Source organism: Triticum dicoccoides, chromosome 7B, assembly GCF_002162155.2.
Source record: "Triticum dicoccoides isolate Atlit2015 ecotype Zavitan chromosome 7B, WEW_v2.0, whole genome shotgun sequence".
Lineage (NCBI taxonomy): Eukaryota > Viridiplantae > Streptophyta > Magnoliopsida > Poales > Poaceae > Triticum > Triticum dicoccoides.
The window spans coordinates 421239152-421254931 of record NC_041393.1 but is presented as its reverse complement, the minus strand read 5'-3'; positions in this window follow the sequence as shown (position 1 = coordinate 421254931).

Here is a 15780-nt window from a genome sequence, read left to right as displayed (position 1 = left end):
GTGGGTTGTGCCCACCTGGTGGGCCCCCTCTGGTACTTATTTGCTCCAATATTCCTCAAATATTCCATAAAAAACCTCGTAAAGTTTCAGCTCATTTGGAGTTGTGCAGAATAGGTAGCCTGACGTAGCCTTTTCAGGTCCAGATTTCCAGCTGCCAGAATTCTCCCCCTTTGTGTATACCTTGCATATTATGAGAGAAAAGGCATTAGAATTTTACTCCAGAAAGCATTATTATACAATAAAACAACACAAATAACAGTAGGTAAACATGATGCAAAATGGACGTATCAACTCCCCCAAGCTTAGACCTTGCTTGTCCTCAAGCGAAAACCGAAATCAAAAAACATGTCCACATGCTTAGAGAGAGAGGTGTCGATAAAAACAAAATACGGACATAGCAGCATCATGTAACTTCTTATAATAGCAACAAACTTTAACATAAAACTTTTATCATAGAACTTTTATCATAGACTTCTTATGAACAAGTGACAATTCATCACAACATTGAAGTATAAAGCATAAACTCTATTGGAAACCAACAAACTATGTTCTCGGTCAACTTTGCAACTACAATTCATCGTCTTTTCAGGAAGGGTCACGTATCGGAGCCTTTAGGCAAGTCTGCGTACTCAACCATCATTTAGTCTTCTATGATTGCTAACACTCACCGCGTACACATGAGCAAAACGTTTCAACCAGACACATAGAAAGATATGGGCTTATAGTTTTGCCTCCCAACGTATTCACCTCAAGGGTGATGTCAGCAATAATAACTCATGCTACCCATATTCAACTGGATATATGTGCCTAGAACTTTCCTCACCACATGATGCTTGCCCAAGGAGAAAATAAAAAGGAATAGAGAGAAGAACTTTGACTCTTGCATGAAAGTAAAAGATAGACCCTTCGCAAAGGGAAGCAGAGGTTGCCATGCGCTTTTTGTTTTTATGCTCAACCCCTTAGCGCAAGAGAACGTCACGTTATATTGCCCCTTATAATGGCAACCTTTATAATGCAGTCTGTCGCTTTTATTATTCGCCATCACAAGTTCGTACAACACTCAATTTTCCCTTACACTAAATGATCTTACACTTGTAGAAGCAATTTTTATTGCCCTTTTTGCACCGATGACAACTTACTTTAAGGATCTTACTCAATCCATAGGTAGGTATGGTGGACTCTCAAACAAGATTTGGGTTTAAGGGTTTAGGATGCACAATTAGTATCTCTACTTAATGCGGAATTTTTGGCTAGCAAAGATAGGGGTAAGCACCACATGTTGAAGGATCTATGACCATATAACTTCTATGTGAATATGAACAAACATAAATCATTAAGTTGTCTTCCTTGTCTGACGTCAACAATTTTGGCATATAATATTTTGATGGGTGCTCACAATCACAAAAGATTTCGAGGATAGTGTATTTGCATGTGAACCTTCTCTTCCCTTATTAATTCTTTCATGAGTTGCATCCTTGACCAATGCTATGTTTGTCAATCTACAATCAAATTTTCTACTTATACTTTTCCTTGTGTAATGTCATCACTTACCATAAGATTAAGCATATGATCTTCTTCATTTATTTCCTTTCTTTTTACTGACACAAGAAAGTAAAGAAAGAAAAACTCAAACTAAACTTTATCATATATATCTCACACACGATTACAAAGATAGATCACTAAGCAAACTCTCGAAAAGAAAGGATTGAACTAAACTTTTATTCATCTAAAGCAAAAGATAACCATGGATCAAACTAAGAAAAGTAAAGGCAAAAGATAGTGGAGATGATATGATACCGGGGCACCTCCCCCAAGCTTGGCAAAAGCCAAGGGGAGTGCCCATACCCGATACTCAATTTTCTTTTGGTGATGAAGGAGGTGGTGGTGATGAAGTAGAAGCGGCCCGGTCCTTTTTATCTAACTTGCTTAGGAGGTAGAAATTGTCTATCCTCAACTCATCGTTCTCCTCCTCGATCTTTAGTATCCTCTTGCACAATGCTTCCTTGCTTTCTTTCAGGAAGCGAGAAGGGATTGTTTCATCTTCATCCTCTTCATCAGAAAACCATATGTAAGGATAGGTGTCCTTGAAGATATTTTTATCGAAAGACTGATAAGAAACTGGGCTCTCCTTCTCAGAATATTGAGACGACATAATTTCAGATCTATCAGGAAAACAGCGAGAAAAGAAAACAAGAGATTTCTCCGTGATACGGAGGTTAACACTCAACAGGTTCGGGTGGTATATAAAGATTTTTTTTATCTTGGGAACAAGCAGAACGGAAGAAAAATGGAGTCCGGAAAGTACCCGAGGTGGGCACGATCCACTTGGGCGCGCCTAGCAAGCCATGCGTGCCCTGGTGTATCATGCCCATCAGGGTCACTTTCCTAGTAGTTTCTTATTTTCCTAATTTTTTAAATATTCCAAAACTGACGAAAAATATTTTTGCGGATTTTTCGGAGTCCGTTTACTTACCGTATCACGTACCTCCCTTTTTTCACGATTCTGGAGTGTTCTGGAAGGTTTATTTTATGTGTTCTTCCGGTGTCATAGTTTGGGTAATATTGCTTTCAACATTATTGGGCGTACCTGAGATATAATGTTTTATTCGTTGCCCATTAACAACCTTCGGGTTAGTACCTTCGGCATTATTTATTTTTATAGCTCTGGATCGATAAATTTCCTCGATAACATAGGGTCCTTCCCATTTGGAGAGGAGTTTTCCTGCAAAGAGTCTGAAACGAGAGTTGTACAAAAGAACATATTCTCCAACCTTGAACTCACGCTTTTGGATTCTTTTGTCATGCCATGTTTTAACTTTTTCTTTGAATAACTTTGCATTTTCATAAGCTTGGGTTCTCCATCCATCTAATGAGCTAATATCAAATAACCTCTTTTCACCAGCAAGTTTGAAATCATAATTGAGTTCTTTGATTGCCCAATATGCTTTATGTTCTAACTCAAGGGGCACATGACAAGCTTTTCCATAAACCATTTTATAAGGAGACATACCCATAGGGTTTTTATATGTTATTCTATAAGCCAAAGTGCATCATCTAGTTTCTTAGACCAATTCTTCCAGGACCTATTGATAGTCTTTTGTAAGATTAGTTTTATTTCTCTATTGCTAAGTTCAACTTGACCACTAGACTGAGGATGATAAGGTAATGCAATTCTATGGTTAACATCATACTTAGCAAGGATTTTTTGGAAAGCACCATGAATAAATTGTGAACCACCATCAGTCATTAGATATCTAGGGACTCCATACCTTGGGAAATAACTTCCTTAAGCATTTTAATAGAGGAGTTGTGATCAGCACTACTAGTTGGAATAGCCTCTACATAATCAACAGCAACCAAAATATGAGTATACCATTAGAGGAAGTAAAAGGTCCCATGAAATCAAATCCCCAAACATCAAATGGTTCAACAACAAGTGAATAATTCATAGGCATTTCTTGACGCTTACCGATATTACCTATTCTTTGACATTCATCACAAGACAAGACGAACTTACGGGCATCCTTGAAGAGAGTAGGCCAATAAAAACCAGATTGTTATACCTTATGAGCGGTTCTGTCTCCCGCGTGATGTCCTCCATAAGCTTCGGAGTGACATTTCCGTAGGATTTGTTCCTGTTCATGCTCAGGTACACAACGTCTAATAATATCATCTACTCCTTCTTTATAAAGATGTGTGTCATCCCAAAAGTAATGTCTTAAATCACAGAAGAATTTTTTTATTTTGTTGGTATGTGAAGCTAGGTGGTATGTATTTAGCAACAATATAATTAGCATAGTCAGCATACCAAGGTGTACTATTAGAAACATTTATTGCAGCTAACTGTTCATTAGGAAAGTTGTCATTAATAGGTTATGGGTCATCAAGTCTAGACAAGTTATCAGCTACGGGGTTCTCTGCTCCTTTCCTATCAGTGATATGCAAATCAAATTCTTGTAGCAGAAGAACCCACCTAATGAGTCTAGGTTTAGCATCTTTCTTTTCCATAAGATATTTTATAGCATCATGATCCGTGTGAACAAGCACTTTAGAATCACCAATGTAGGATCTAAATTTATCACAAGCAAACACCACTGCTAAGAATTCTTTTTCAGTAGTAGCATAATTTCGTTGAGCACTGTCTAGAGTTTTACTACCATAATGGATAATATTTAATTTCTTATCAACTCTTTTTCCTAGAACAATACCAACAGCATAATCACTAGCATCACACATAATCTCAAAAGGCAAGTTCCAATCAGGTGGTTGAACAACAGGTGCAGTAATTAAGGCTTTCTTTAGCATTTCGAACGCTTCCAAACAATCATCATCAAACACAAAAGGAATATCCTTTTGTAAAATATTTGTAAGAGGCCTAGAAATTCTAGAAAAGTCTTTGATAAACCTCCTATAGAAACCAGCATGACCAAGGAAACTACGAATACCTTTGATACCTTTAGGACATGGCATTTTCTCAATTGCATCAACCTTGGCTTTGTCCACCTCAATGCCTCTTTCAGAAATCTTATGGCCCAAAACAATAGCTTCGTTAACCATAAAGTGGCACTTATCCCAATTCAAGACAAGATTTGTTTGTTCACATCTCTGCAAAACTCGATCAAGATTGCTTAAACAATCATCAAAAGACTTCTCATAGGCAGAAAAGTCATCCATGAAAACCTCAACAATCTTTTCACAAAAATCAGAGAATATAGCAGTCCTACATCTTTGAAAGGTAGCAGGTGCATTGCATAAACCAAAATGCATACATCTATAAGCATAAGTTCCAAAAGGACAAGTAAAATTGGTCTTTTCTTGATCAGGTTGTGAAACAGGTATTTGTGAAAACCAGAATATCCATCAAGGAAGCAAAGATGTGTGTTCTTAGATAATCTTTCTAACATTTGATCAATAAAAGTCAAAGGATAATGATCTTTTCTAGTTGCTTTGTTTAATTTTCTATAATCGATTACCATCCTATAGCACGTGACAATTCTTTGTGGAATAAGATCATTCTTATCATTAGGAACAACAGTAATACCTCCCTTCTTAGGGACACAATGAACATGACTTACCCATCTACTATTAGTTGTAGGATAGATTATACTTGCTTCCAGAAGTTTCAGTATTTCTGTTCTTACCACTTCTTTCATCTTCGGATTTAACCGACGTTGGTGATCAACAACGGGTTTAGCATCAGGTTCCATATTAACCTTGTGCTGACATAGAGTGGGACTAATGCCCTTAAGATCATCAAGAGTATATCCAATAGCAGCTCGGTGCTTCCTTAGAACTTTCAATAATCTTTCTTCGTCATGTTCTGAAAGGTTGGCACTAATAATAATAGGATATATCTTTTTCTCATCAAGATAAGCATATTTCAAAGTGTCTGGCAATTGTTTTAATTCAAACACAGGAGCTCCTTTAGGTGGAGGAGGACCTCCTAGAGTTTCAATAGGAAGATTGTGTTTAAGCAGAGGTTATTGTTCGAAAAAGATTATATCTATTTCATTTCTTTCACGCATATGCAAATCATTTTCATGGTCTAGCAAGTATTGTTCTAAGGGATCAGTAGGAGGTACATCAATAGAAGCAAGACCAATAATTTCATCCTTAATAGGCAAATATTTCTTATGAGGTTTTCTAATAAACTTGGAAAAATTAAATTCATGAGATTCATCACCAAAGCTAACACCGACACTTTGTTTCTCACAATCTATTCTAGCATTGACGGTGTTCAAGAAAGGTCTACCAAAGATAATGGGACAAAAGCCATCTTGTGGGGAACCAAGAACAAGAAAATCAGTAGGGTATTTTACTTTCCCACACAAGACTTCAACATCTCTAAGGATCCCAATTGGTGATATAGTATCTCTATTGGCAAGTTTAACAGTAACATCTATGTCTTCTATTTTACCAGGTGCTATTTCATTCTTAATTTCTTCATATAAGGAAAAAGGAATAGCACTCACACTAGCACCTATATCACATAAACCATGATAACAGTGATCTCCTATCTTGGCTGAGACAACAGGCATGCCAACAACTAGTTTATGTTTATCTTTTTCATTGGGTTTGGCAATTCTAGAAGCTTCATCACAGAAGTAAATAACATGCCCATCGATATTATCGACCAAGTGATCTTTAATCATAGCAACACTAGGTTCAACTCTAATTTTTTCAGCTGGTTTGGGTGTCCTAATATAACTTTTGTTAACCATAGTTGAAACTTTAGCATGTTCCTTCATCCTAACAAGGAAAGGTGGTTTTTCAATATAAGCAGTGGGAACAACTGGATTAACATTGTAAATGATAGTTTCTTCTTTAGCTTTTATCGGTTCTTTAATTTCTTCTTTAATAGGTGGTTGATATTTAAACCACTTATCCTTAGGGAGATCAACATGAGTAACAAAAGATTCACAAAAGGAAGCTACTATCTCAGAGTCAAGTCTATATTTAGTGCTAAACTTTTGAAAAGCATCGGTATTCATAAAAGATTTAACACAATCAAACTTAGGTTCAATACCTGACCCTTTACCTTCATCGAGTTCCCAATCTTCAGAGTTGTGCTTAATTCTTTCTAAAAGATCCCACTGGAATTCAACAGTCTTCTTCATAAAAGAACCAGTACAAGAAGTATCGAGCATGGATTGATCATTACGAGAAAGTCGGGCATAAAAATTCTGAATACTAATTTCTCTTGAGAGCTCATGATTGGGGCATGAATATAACATTGACTTAAGCCTCCCCCAAGCTAGAGCGATACTTTCTCCTTCATGAGGCCAAAAATTATATATATAATTCCGATCACGATGAACTAGATGCATAGGATAATTTTTTTGATGGAATTCCAATTTCAACTGATTCTAGTTCCAAGATCCAATATCATCGCATAGCCTATGACATGTCAATGCTTTTCCCTTCAAAGATAAATGGAAAACCTTCTTCTTAGCTTCATCTCTGGGTCAACCTGCAAGCTTAAACAATCCACAAATTTCATCCACATATATCAAGTGCATATCAGGATGTTTTGTTCCATCTCCTTCATAAGGGTTAGCTAGCAGTTGTTCTACCATACCCGAAGGAATTTCATATTCAATATTTTCAGTAGGGGCAGTAGGTTGAGGGGCAACTAATTGTTGTTCCAGTCGAGGTGAAGATACCCCGAACAAACCCCTCAAAGGATTGTTTTCCATAGTAGCAAGTGACAATAAATTTCAGCACGTAGTAATAATGTTTCCTTATCAATTTCCACTTACCAAAAGAGCTTCACTCCCCAGCAACGGCGCCAAAAAATAGCCTTAATGACCCACAAGTATATCGGGTCAATTGTAGCCTTTTCAATAAGAGTGTCGAACCCAACGAGGAGCAGAAGGAAATGACAAGTGGTTTTCAGCAAGGTAATGTGTACAAGTACTAAAATTGTAAGTAGCGGAGCAGTTTGATAGAAAGGTAATTTGTAACGAGCAAGTAATGATAGTAGTAAAAAAAGTGCAGCAAGGTAGACCAATTCTTTTGAGGCAAAGGACAGGCCAAAATGGTCTCTTATGATAAGCAAAGTGTTCTTGAGGGTACACGGGAATTTCATCTAGTCACGTTCATCATGTTGGATTAATTCGTGTTCGCTACTTTGATAATTTGGTATGTGGGTGGAACGGTGCTTAGGTGTTGTTCTTACTTGAACAAACCTCCTACTTATGATTAACCCCCTCGCAAGCATCCGCAACTACGAGAAAAGTATTAAGAATAAATTCTAACCATAGCATTAAACTTTTGGATCCAATCGGTCCCTTACGGAATAGCGCATAAACTAGGGTTTAAGCTTCTCTCACTCTCGCAACCCATCATCTAATAAATACTCCACAATGCATTCCCTTAGGCCCAAATATGGTGAAGTGTCATGTAGTATATGTTCACATGACACCACTAAGGGAATCACAACATACATATCATCAAAATATCGAACACATATCAAGTTCACATGATTACTTGCAACATGATTTCTCCCGTGACCTCAAGAACAAAAGTAACTACTCACAAATGATAATCATGCTCAAGATCAGAGGGGTATTAAATAGCATAATGGATCTGAACATATAATCTTCCACCAAATAAACCATAGAGTAATCAACTACAAGATGTAATCAACACTACTAGTCACCTACAAGCACCGATCTATAGTTCCGGTACAAATATTGCACACAAGAGATGAACTAGGGTTTGAGAGGAGTTGGTGATGTTGAAGATGTTGATGAAGATAGCCCTCCCAAGATGGGAGAGTTGTTGGTGATGATGATGACGATGATTTCCCCCTCCGGGAGGGAAGTTTCCCCGGCGGAATCGCTCCGCCGAAGGGCAAAAGTGCTCCTGCCCAGGTTCCGCCTCGAGACGGTGGCGCTTTGTCTCGAAAGTCCTCTCCTTATTTTTTTTCTAGGTCAAAATGACTTATATACCAGAAGAGGGGCACCAAAGGTGGGCCTGGGTGAGCACAACCCACCAGGGCGCACCTGGGCTCCCTAGCGCGCTCAGGTGTGTTGTGCCCACCTGGTGGGCCCCTCTAGTACTTATTTGCTCCAATATTTCTCAAATATTCCATAAAAAATCCTCGTAAAGTTTCAACTCAGTTGGAGTTGTGCAGAATAGGTAGCTTGACGTAGCCTTTTGAGGTCCAGATTTCCATCTGCCAGAATTCTCCCCCTTTGTGTATACCTTGCATATTATGAGAGAAAAGGCATTAGAATTACTCCAGAAAGCATTATTATACAATAAAACGACATAAATAACAATAGGTAAACATGATGCAAAATGGACGTATCAGTCCTCCCAATTCGGCCTCCCCCTTCCATATTTGCCGGGGGGAAAGGGAAGAGGAAGGAGAGAAGGAAAAGGGGGCCTAATCCCCTCTTTTCCTTATCCTATCCTGCCTCCTTCTTTGGGGGGGGCACCCCTTGTGGGCTGGTGTGCTCCCCTCTTATGGCCCATATGGCCCATATATTTCCCCCAGAGGTTCCGGTAAGCCCTCCGGTACTCCGATATGTACCTGGTACCCTCCGGAACACTTCCAGTGTTCGAATACTATCATCCTATATATAAATCTTTACCTCTCGACCATTTCGAGACTCCTCATAATGTCCATGATCCCATTCGGGACTCCGAACAACATTCGGTCACTAAATCACATAACTCATATAATACAATATCGTCATCGAACGTTAAGCGTTGAACCCTATAGGTTCGAGAACTATGTATACATGACCGAGACACCTCACCGGTCAATAACCAATAGTGGAACTTATATGCTCATATTGGATCCTACATATTCTACAAAGATCTTTACCGGTCGAACCGTTGTGACAACATACGTTATTCCCTTTGTCCATGGGTATGTTACTTGCCCGAGATTCGATCGGCGGTATCTTCATACCTAGTTCAATATCATTACTGACAAGTCTCTTTACTCGTTCTGTAATGCATCATCCTGAAACTAACTCATTAGTCACTTTTTTTGCAAGGCTTATTTTGATGTGCATTACCGAGAGGGGCCAGAGATACCTCTCCGATACTCGGAGTGACAAATCATAATCTCGATCTATGCCAACCCAACAAATACCTTCGGAGATACCTGTAGAGCATCTTTATAATCACCCAGTTACGTTGTGACATTTGATAGCACATAAGGCATTCCTCCGGTATCCGGGAGTTGCATAATCTCATAGTTGGAGGAATATGTATTTGACATGAAGAAAGCAATAGCAACGAAACTCAACGATCATAATGCTAAGCTAACGAATGGGTCTTGTCCATCACATCATTCTCCTAATGATGTGACCCCGCTTATGAAATGACAACACATGTATATAGTTTGGAAACTTAACCATCTTTGATCAACGAGCTAGTCTAGTAGAGGCTTACTAAGGACACAGTATTTTGTCTATGTATCCACACATGTATCAAGTTTTCGGATAATACAATTCTAGCATGAATAATAAACATTTATCATAAAATAAGGAAATATAAAATAACAACTTTATTATTGCCTCTAGGGCATATTTCTTTCAGTCTCCCACTTGCACTAGAGTCAATAATCTAGATTGCATTGTAATGATTCTAACACCCATGGAGTCTTGGTGTTGATCATGTTTTGCTTGTGGAAGAGGCTTAGTTAACGTGTCTGCTATATTCAGATCCGTGTGTATTTTGCAAATCTCTATGTCTCCCTCCTTGACTAGATCACGGATGGAGTTGAAGCTTCTCTTGATGTGTTTGGTCTTTTTGTGAAATCTGGGTTCCTTCTATTGTCACAAAAGATTTTCATTGGACCCGATGCACTAGGTATTACACCTAGATCGGATATGAACTATTTCATCCAAACTCCTTCATTTGCTGCTTCCGAAGCAGCTATGTACTCTGCTTCACACGTAGATCCCGCCACGACGCTTTGCTTGGAACTGCACCAACTGACAGCTCCACCATTCAATATAAATACGTACGAGTCATCCGGATTAGTGTCAAAACTAGCATCGACGTAACCATTTACGACGAGCTCTTTGTCACCTCCATAAACGAGAAACATATCATTGGTCCTTTTTAGGTACTTCAGGATATTCTTGACCGCTGTCCAGTGATCCACTCCTGGATTATTTTGGTACCTCCCTGCCAGACTTATGGCAAGGCACACATCAGGTCTGGTACACAACATATCATACATTATAGAACCTATGGCTGAAGCATAGGGAATGACTTTCATTTTCTCTATCTTCTGGAGTGGTTGGGCATTGAGTCTGACTCAATTTCACACCTTGTAATACAGGTAATAACCCTTCCTTTGACTGGTCCATTTTGAACTTCTTCAAAACTTTATCAAGGTATGTGCTTTGTGAAAGTCCTATTAAGCGTCTTGATCTATCTCTATAGATCTTGATGCCCAATATATAAGCAACTTCACCGAGGTATTTCATTGAAAAACTTCTATTCAAGTATCCTTTTATGCTATCCAGAAATTCTACATCATTTCCAATCAACAATATGTCATCCACATAAAATATTAGAAATGCTATAGAGCTCCCACTCACTTTCTTGTAAATACGGGCTTCTCTGCAAGTTTGTATAAAACCATATGCTTTGATCACCTCATCAAAGCGTATATTCCAACCCCGAGATGCTTGCACTAGTCCATAGATGGATCGCTAGAGCTTGCACACTTTTTTAGCACCTTTAGGATCGACAAAACCTTCTGGTTGCATCATGTACAAGTCTTCTTAAAGATATCCATTTAAGGAATGCATTTTTGACATCCATTTGCCAGATTTCATAAAATGTGGCAATTGCTAACATGATTTAGACAGACTTAAGTGTCACTACGGTTGAGAAAGTCGCATCATAGTCAACCCCTTGAACTTGTCGAAAACCTTTTGCAACAAGTCGAGCTTTGTAGACAGTAACATTACCATCAGCGTCAGTCTTCTTCTTGAACATCCATTTATTCTCTATGGATTGCCGATCATCGGGCAAGTCCACCAAATTCCACACTTTGTTCTCATATAAGGATCCTATCTCAGATTTCATGGCCTCAAGCCATCTAACGGAATTTGGGCTCATCATAGCTTCTTCATAATTTGTAGGTTCGCCTTGGTCTAGTAACATGACTTCCAGGACAGGATTACCGTACCACTTTGGTGCGGATCGTGCTCTGGTTGACCTACGAAATTTAGTAGTAACTTGAACTAAAGTTTCATGATCATCATCTTTAGCTTCCTCTCTAGTTGGTGTAGGCATCACGGGAACAATTTTCTTTGATGTACTACTTTCCAGTTCGAGAGAAGGTACAATTACCTCATCAAGTTTTACTTTCCTCCCACTCACTTCTTTTGAGAGAAACTCCTTCTCTAGAAAGGTTCCATTCTTGGCAACAAAGATCTTGCCTTCGGATCTGTGGTAGAAGGTGTACCCAATTGTTTCCCTAGGGTATCCTATGAAGACACACTTCTCCGATTTGGGTTCGAGCTTATCAGACTGAAGCCTTTTGACATAAGTATCGCAACCCCAAACTTTAAGAAATGACAACTTAGGTTTATTGCCAAATCACGATTCATATGGCGTCATCTCAACGGATTTAGATGGTGCCCTATTTAACGTGAATGCAGCCGTCTCTAATGCATAACTCCAAAACGATAGTGGTAAATCGGTAAGAGACATCATAGATCGCACCATATCTAATAAAGTACGGTTAGGACGTTCGGACACACCATTACCTTGTGGTGTTCTAGGTGGCGTGAGTTGTGAAACTATCCCATATTGTTTTAAATGAAGGTCAAACTCGTAACTCAAATATTCGCCTCCATGTTCAGATCATAGAAACTTTATTTTCTTGTTACGATGATTCTCCACTTCACCCTAAATTTTTTTGAACTTTTCAAATGTTTCAGACTTGTGTATCATTAAGTAGATATACCCATATCTTCTTAAATCATCTGTGAAGGTTAGAAAATAACGATACCCGCCGCGTGCCTCAACACTCATCGGACCACATACATCGGTATGAATTATTTCGAGTAAGTAATTGGCTCGCTCCATTGTTCCGGAGAACGGAGTTTTAGTCATCTTGCCCATGAGGCACGGTTCTCAAGTATCAAATGATTCATAATCAAGTGATTCCAAAAGTCTATCTGCATGGAGTTTCTTCATGCGCTTTACACCGATATGACCTAAACGGCAGTGCCACAAATATGGTGTACTATCATTATCAACTTTGCATCTATTGGCATCAATATTATGAATATGTGTATCACCACAATCGAGATTCAACAGAAATAGACCACTCTTCAAGGGTGCATGACCATAAAAGATATTACTCATATAAATAGAACAACCATTATTCTATGATTTAAATGAATAACCATCTCGCACTAAACAAGATCCAGATATAATGTTCATGCTCAACGCTGGCACCAAATAACAATTATTCAGGTCCAAAACTAATCTCGAAGGTAGATGTAGAGGTAGCGTGCCGATGGCGATCACATTGACCTTGGAACCATTTCCAACGCGCATCATCACCTCGTCCTTAGCCAATCTTCATTTAATCTTTAGTCCCTGTTTCGAGTTACAAATATGAGCAACCGAACCGGTATCAAATACCCAGGCACTACTACGAGCATTAGTAAGGTACACATCAATAACATGTATATCAAATATACCTTTGTTCACTTTGTCATCCTTCTTATCCGCCAAATACTTGGGGCAGTTCTGCTTCTAGTGACCAGTCCCTTTGCAGTAGAAGCACTCAGTTTTAGGCTTGGGTCAAGCTTTGGGCTTCTTCCCGGGAGTGGCAACTTGCTTGCCATTCTTCTTGAAGTCCCCCTTCTTTCCCTTTCACTTTTTCTTGAAACTAGTGGTCTTGTTAACCATCAACACTTGATGCTCCTTCTTGATTTCTACCTCCGCAGCTTTGAGCATTGCGAAGACCTTGTGAATTGTCTTTTCCATCCTTGCATATTATAGTTCATCACGAAGCCTTTGTAGCTTGGTGGCAGTGATTGGAGAACTTTGTCAATGACACTATCATCTGGAAGATTAACTCACAGCTGAGTCAAGTGATTATGATATCCAGACATTCTGAGTATGTGTTCACTGACAGAACTGTTCTCCTCCATCTTGCATCTATAGAACTTGTTGGAAACTTCATATCTCTCAACTCGAGCATTTGCTTGAAATATTAACTTCAACTCTTGGAACATCTCATATGGTCCATGACGTTCAAAACATCTTTGAAAAGTCCCGATTCTAAGCAGTAAAGCATGGCACGCTGAACTATCGAGTAGTCATCAGATCGAGCATGCCAAGCATTCATAACATCAACATATGTTCCTGCAGCAGGCCTTTCACCTAGCGGTGCATCAAGGACATAATTCTTCTGTGCAGCAATGAGGATAATCCTCAAGTTACGGACCCGGTCCGTGTAGTTGCTACCATCATCTTTCAACTTAGATTTCTCTAGGAACGCATTAAAATTCAAGGGAATGGTAGCACAGGCCATTGATCTACAACATAGATATGCAAATACTACCAGGACTAAGTTTATGATAAATTAAGTTCAATTAATAAAATTACTTAAGAACTTCCACTTAGATAGACATCCCTCAAGTCATCTAAATGATACGTGATCCAAATCAACTAAACCATGTCCGATCATCACGTGAGATGGAGTAGTCATCAACGGTGAACATCTCTATGTTGATCATATCTACTATATGATTCACGCTCGACCTTTCGGTCTCCAGTGTTCCGAGGCCATGTCTGTACATGCTAGGCTCGTCAAGTTTAAACCAAGTATTCCGCGTGTGTAAAACTGTCTTGAACCGTTGTATGTGAACATAGAGCCTATCACGCCCGATCATCACGTGGTGTGTCAGCACGAAGAACTTTCGCAATGGTGCATACTCAGGGAGAATACTTATACCTTGAAATTTTAGTTAAGGGGTCATCTTATAATGCTACCGCCGTACTAAGCAAAATAAGATGCATAAATATAAACATCACATGCAATCAAAATATGTGACATGGTATGGCCATCATCATCTTGTGCTTTTGATCTCCATCTCCAAAGCATCGTCATGATCTCCATTATCGCCGGCTCGACATCTTGATCTCCATCTTTGCGTCGTGATTGCCTCGCCAACTATTGCTTCTACAACTATCGCTACTGCATAGTGATAAAGTAAAGCAATTACATGGCGTTTGCAATTCATACAATAAAGAGACAAGCATAAGGCTTCGGCCGGTTGCCGATAACTTTTACAAAACATGATCATCTCATACAATAACGTATATCACATCATGTATTGACCATATCACATCACAACATGCCCTGCAAAAACAAGTTAGACGTCCTCTACTTTGTTGTTGCAAGTTTTACGTGGCTGCTACGGGCTTCTAGCAAGAACCGTTCTTACCTACGGCACAAAAACCACAACGGTGATTTATCAAGTTTGTTGTTTTAACCTTCAACAAGGACCACCACAGTCAAATTCGATTCAACTAAAGTAGGAGAAACAGACACCCGCCAGCCACCTTTATGCAAAACTAGTTGCATGTATGTCGGTGGAACCAGTCTCATGAACGTGGTCATGTAAGGTTGGTCCGGGCCGCTACACCCAACAGTGCCGCCGAATCAAAATAAGACATTGGTGGTGAGCAGTATGACGATCACTACCCACAACTCTTTGTGTTCTACTCATGCATATATCATCTACGCATAGACCTAGCTCTGATGCCACTGTTGGGGAACGTAGCATGCAATTTCAATAAATGTTCTATGTTGATCTATCTAGGAGATGCATAGCAACGAGAGAGGGAGAGTGTATCTATGTACCCTCGTAGACCGAAAGCGGAAGTGTTTGACAACGCGGTTGATGTAGTCGAACTTCTTCTAGCTCCGACCGATCAAGTACCGAACGTACGGCACCTCCGAGTTCTACACACATTCAGATCGATGATGTTCCTTGGCTTCTTGATACAACAAGGTGTCGAGGAAGTATATGAGTTCCGTTAGCACGACGGCATGGTGGCAGTGATGGTGAAGTGATCCGCGCAGGGCTTTGCCTAAGCACCGCGACAATATGAGCGGGGGTGTAGACTGTGGAGGGGGCGCCGCACACGGCTAACAGTTGATGTTGTGTGTTGCAGGCGCCCCCTCCCCACATATATATAGGTTGGAGGGAACGAGAGGCAGCCAAGGGGGTGCCCCAAGTAGGAGGAATCCTACTTGGGGTCCTCCCAATT